The sequence below is a fragment of the Branchiostoma lanceolatum genome, chromosome 4 (genome assembly GCF_035083965.1).
Source record: "Branchiostoma lanceolatum isolate klBraLanc5 chromosome 4, klBraLanc5.hap2, whole genome shotgun sequence".
NCBI classification, from domain to species: Eukaryota; Metazoa; Chordata; class Leptocardii; order Amphioxiformes; family Branchiostomatidae; genus Branchiostoma; species Branchiostoma lanceolatum.
The window spans coordinates 13,037,088-13,042,533 of NC_089725.1; the positions used below are offsets into that span (position 1 = coordinate 13,037,088).

Genomic DNA, 5,446 nt, shown 5'->3' on the forward strand with positions numbered 1-5,446 from the left:
GATGTTATATACACGTATACACTCTTGACAATGTGTGCGTGATGCTAACTCGTTTCTGTAAATTTGTACACGAACTTAGACCACGTAAACTGTGTGACCTGTCATCAATGGGAGTTTACACAGATTGGAGTACGGTCAAATCTGTACATATGACCACCTCTACATAAGGACCACCTGGCCAATATGGCCTATCTTAGATTATTTATCTCACTGACACAAGCATTAAGAGTCTTGTCTATAGTGACCACATAGGCCAGATTTTCTCGGTCCCCTGAGTGATCTTCTTGCGCAGTTTTTTATGACCGGGTCAACGACCCCAGTTTGGGTGTATTTCCTTCATTACAATTGTTGTGTGGGCTGAATTGCCAGGGGCTGAATTACAAGGAGCTTACACTATGGCAGGGCACAGTAGGACACACTCCGATCAGTTCCACTGGTAACCTTTATAACCATAGAGGACTATGCCGTGATGAAACATAGAGAAACATGGCATTGTTTTACCGTAAGACCTTGTCGAAAACCACCATACCAAAATTCGTATCATAACAGCTTGCCACAGTGACCAGAAAAAGTTAACCAAAGGGACTTAAAGCGTGTCACAAAACTGTGTCATGGTGTCATGAACTAAATGTTTCTATCATCTATTCTGGTACATAATGGACTCGGATAATTTACTTAATTACGCGCCGCGAGACTCTTTCTAATTAGTCCGTGTTCGATCCCACGTGGCGCGAAAGCACGTGTTGAAGCAGTTTACAATACAAGTCAATAAGGATATAACACACGCATACACACACACACACTTACATACATGCACAGATACATGTACGTACATACATACAATGTGATATGGGCACACATACATAATAAACACAAACACATACTTGAATACGTACACTTTATATACACAAACGTGCACGCATGCACACGGGCACATGCATACATAAACACAGATACATACACATATTGACTTGCAAGCTTTGGCGTCAACATAGATGTGTCCTCCAGCAGTTTACTGATTTCGATGGAGTATTTCTTCAAAGCGTATCACAGACGAATGCAAATGTCGAGTCAATCTATCTATTTGTTCTCCACATCATCACATGCCATGTTCCACAAACAGGTAATGTACAATTTTGTGTCTAAGTCAGTCACAGACTGAATGACAAATTCCTCGACTTACTAGCTTTACTATTGGGTCTTATTTACCGTGTACGTTGGTTGCTCCCCGGACTAGCATTACTGTAGTTTATTTAATTTACTTCAACCCCAAACTAGCCAAAACCGACCACTCACTAGATACAAGTTGTTAAGTTGGCAGATATGTACATTAGATTTATATACAAGTGTGCGCGTATCATATGTACAAATCAAAACTTAGTCTTGTGTATCAATCCCGCCGTGTCTGTTAGCCAATAACTAAGTCTGAGACTATCTTGAACTTTTGGTTAAGCAACGAAGAATGCCATTGGGTAAATGTTCCCGTACTACATGGCTGTTTCCATTTCGCCATTGTCCAGCATTTTGTCCATTCTCTGGAAAAGTGTCACCCCGCCATTCACCGTGCAGACGGCGACATTTCTCGGTCTCTCTGTGATCTTCGCCCGACAACGACCGTCCTGCTTCGCCCTTCGGGGTCCAGCACCTGTCCGTACGGGGAAGGCAGGATTATGTACGGGAGCAGACAGTCTGTATTCCCCATAGGTTCCTGTTGTTGGCGCCGCCTTGTCTTGTCTCGCAGACGACATTGGGTACTTCGTACTTCCCAGTGCCCTCTGTAGCACTCTTCTCAACTCTTCGATCTGTAAAAAAAAAAACAATATTATATCATTTTCATTTTTACATTGAAATTTAAGCGAAAACTGTGCAACATCATCATACCCGAATACTAGTGTACAATACAGTTTTGAAAAGTTAACAGGGCGGAACATCATAATACATAACATGTACCCCTTGAAAGCAAAACGTACCAGTCTTGTAAACTGTAACACTAGCAGTGTTCCGCCGATTGTACTCATCATGATGAACAATAGATCTATTCAACAATACCTGAAGTCTCCCAAATGACTTTTTGTGTCAAATCTAAAAACAGGTGTTTGGGGCATTTGCATTTGAAATTACCTAATGTATTTCCGCTGCTTCGTATTGTGTCATCAGACGTTAGGTGCAAACATGCACTGTGTATGTTTTGCTATAGTTTAGTCACACAAAACATACAACAATAATGTAAGGCCATAACATAACCTGTTTTTAAAGGGGTAAGATAAATGCTAAGTTTACTCAAACTATGCACTCTCAGATACTACTACATGTACTACTGTACCCACTATGGACAAATCTTAGTATATTCTACACGATTCCTGGAATAGATTACATGTATACTACGGACCACTGAGCTTTAAAAATCACCCACCAACCGGTTTTTCGGTGCCCTTTCAACTATTCGGGTCGCGCAGCGCTTTTAACCTTGTTGGGGAATGTCTATCTCGCCAGAGGCGTTCTCACAACTTGTGCTGTCGCCGTATATGTTAGCATTTTTTTCCAATAATCATAGAAAGACAACTTACTAGTATAAGGTGTCTGTCAGTCCGTTGGGTCAAGGCCATTTTAGCTAGTTTCAATAGATCTTTGCAGAAACAACAACAACAATAGCGTCCTAGTTGTGACTACCTGTAGCTGTCCGGACACAGACCATCCCTCTCCGCACCTAGTTTGGTATTTCAACGCCATGTACCAAACACCAACAACATACTGCCGACAGACTTTATTTATCGTCTGCAAAATAAAACACCTTATGCTGCCCATGATGATTTTGGTGTACTATCCCGAACACAACGTGTCCACAAGACATTCTTACCGGTAGTCTACACGATACACTTAGACCTTTAAATAGTTGCTTTCTAAATCATCAGACAGTACTCAATCCTGAGTTATCACAAATGGAATATCACAAGACAAATATTTGTCCGTCTTTTGGGTCAATACACTTTAGGTCATTTCAACCAAATTGGTCCTTGCAAAGAGATCATAACAACAACAACAGCGTCCTGGTTGTGACTATATCCGTCCCAACACAGACCATCCCTCTCCCCACCTAGTTTGGGGGTGGAGTTTGGTATGTCAACGCCACGTACCAAACACCAAGGAGGTTATATAGACGTCTAAAGATTTGAATTCTAAACCGACAGGCACTACTCAATCCTGGGCCCTTAGAAATGGAATATCACAAGACACAAACAACGCAACTATTTTGCCCACCTTTCTGATTCTGTCGATGTCGTACTCGATTTCTTCTTCTTTGTTTGTCCTGTTCTTTGTCCCGCTTTCTTGTGACGTAATTACGTCGATCGACATGTCGTTCCCAAGTCTGGAACTATCAAACTTCATCAGCTAGTTGGTAATGCAGTTGGTAAAGCAAGTATTCGTAGAATCGCTCGGGTTGACGTCGTCGTCCAAATGTTTTTCACAGCCGACTCTGACAAACAAAACCCTGGGCTGAAAACGCGGCCAACAGCCGGCTCTGTGTCTACCCCTACCACTCGACTAACCACAAACTGGTGAATCACAAGCCTATAAGCGTACGAAAATGTGGAAAGACCGGTCACCTCCCTCGCGAGTTGTTTTGTTTTTCACGGACAAAAGCTGCAGCGGTGTCCTCAGTAATCATACGCTACCGGTTTGAATAACCATATGTAAAGCGACGGCTGTCTTTTCACAATCAGCCGGTGAGGGAAACAAAAACAGGTTATTATGGCGAATGATTTCAATGATAAATGCAGGAATAATATCTGGATCAACAGTTTTAAGTGGGTCTATGCAAATTAATGACGGTTGCGATAAGGTGTCTACACCGGTATTTTAAAACAATAGGGGCAGTAAGGTGTGAGGTTACAAAGGATGCGATGATCGATGGGAATGACAGGACTTTAAAAAATATCCTTTAAATAGCAGAACGTAAAAGGTACGCCGCGCGCGGACAACATTGAACAAAAATTAACCTACAGTTTTTTTTAGTTTACCTTTTTGAGAACATTAGTAACTTATGACACTGCCATTGCTGAAAACATTCGTAACTGGCAATTTGAAAAGAATGAAAACCAGCAGGAAAGCGCAAATTCCTACTATTGATAAGTATGGGATAAACTTTAGGAAAGTTAAACATCAATACTTATCCTACCACTAGCTTGCTTTGTGCACCAAGGTTTTGTAAACAGTAGTTGTGCACGTGTGATTCAACGTGCTTGTTTGGAGTATAGAAAACCTCGGTACAGAATATGGGTTAAATACACCCATTTTGTCACAAGGTCATCTCAAACTCCAAATCGCACGTTGTATCACACGTGCACAAAGCAAGCTAGTATAGTGGCCAGTATACGTATTGTTTGTATTGATTAAGCCATACTTTAGTAAGAGAAATTTGCGCTTTCACGGAAACATGCAAGCTTCTGAGAGAGAAAATTTAACAGTGCGTCCAGATCTGAGCTTTTAGGATTTCAGACAATTTATGTATGACAGACATATAGAAGTATGACTTCACAACGACGCACGGAGAACAATACTAATTTCACTGTTCAAACACTTTTAATTCAGTCTTGGTGGTTCCGACTTGTTTGTTTACGGAATGGACCAGTTAGGTCAATTCTCACGTGACACCCTTAAGCAATAATGTCATTGCCTTAACTTAAGCCATGCCACCACAAGCCGAATCACGCGTTGTTGTTAAGAACACAGGTCACTGACTTATTAGTTACGCATACATGATCATACGTCATCAAGCAACAGGTCATTCACCCCTAGGTTACACAGACACGCTGGCAATATAGTCTTGCGGTAAGGGTTGTTGACTTAGAATCTTAATACCCTAGTTCTGCTGAGCCCGACAATTGTCGGTTTGCACATGGTTGTTCTGTATGCTAGCCCTGACAATTGTAGGGTTGAGGGTATTTCTACAATGTGTACGTTGCACCCGTGCGGTTGTTGTACAGCGAAGTAATTAAAAATGAGCAATATCAAACTAGTACCCTTTATTTCAAAGGTGTCTAGGCACGTCAGCAGTGGGGGTATATATTTCCTCTGGTCCAGCAGGACAAGGGTTAAGGTTCTTGGTTCCAATCCCTTCCAGGCCCCAATGTCGTGCCCTTGGGAAACCTATTTCCTCACTCTGCTCAGCTGTAGGTACCAAGCTTCGACTAGGATTATTGGGAATGTTCTCTCGGATGGGACATAGGTCCCGTTTTTTTTGGAAGAGCCACGTCTCGAGCACGTTATAAAGAACCCACCACACTTATCGAAAAGAGAAGGGGGTCTTTCCCGGTGTCCGTGGATCAAATCTCCTTTTGGTTTTACTTACGTAGCTTGTACCTGGTGTACAAAACTCATGTTATACATTGAGGTGGTTGACCGGTTATGTGGAACAAGCAAAAGAACAATACAGATAGAAACAGAC

General features: G+C 41.9%; 1 long non-coding RNA gene across 1 annotated transcript; it reads right to left on the bottom strand.

Annotated features, from left to right (window-relative positions):
- Nucleotides 1-966: 966 nt before the first annotated feature.
- On the bottom strand, nucleotides 967-4,002 carry LOC136432660 (uncharacterized). Its single transcript, XR_010755555.1, has 2 exons — nucleotides 3,259-4,002; nucleotides 967-1,802 (listed from the first exon to the last, which is right to left on the bottom strand). It is a non-coding gene; the product is annotated as an uncharacterized lncRNA (long non-coding RNA).
- Nucleotides 4,003-5,446: the final 1,444 nt, after the last annotated feature.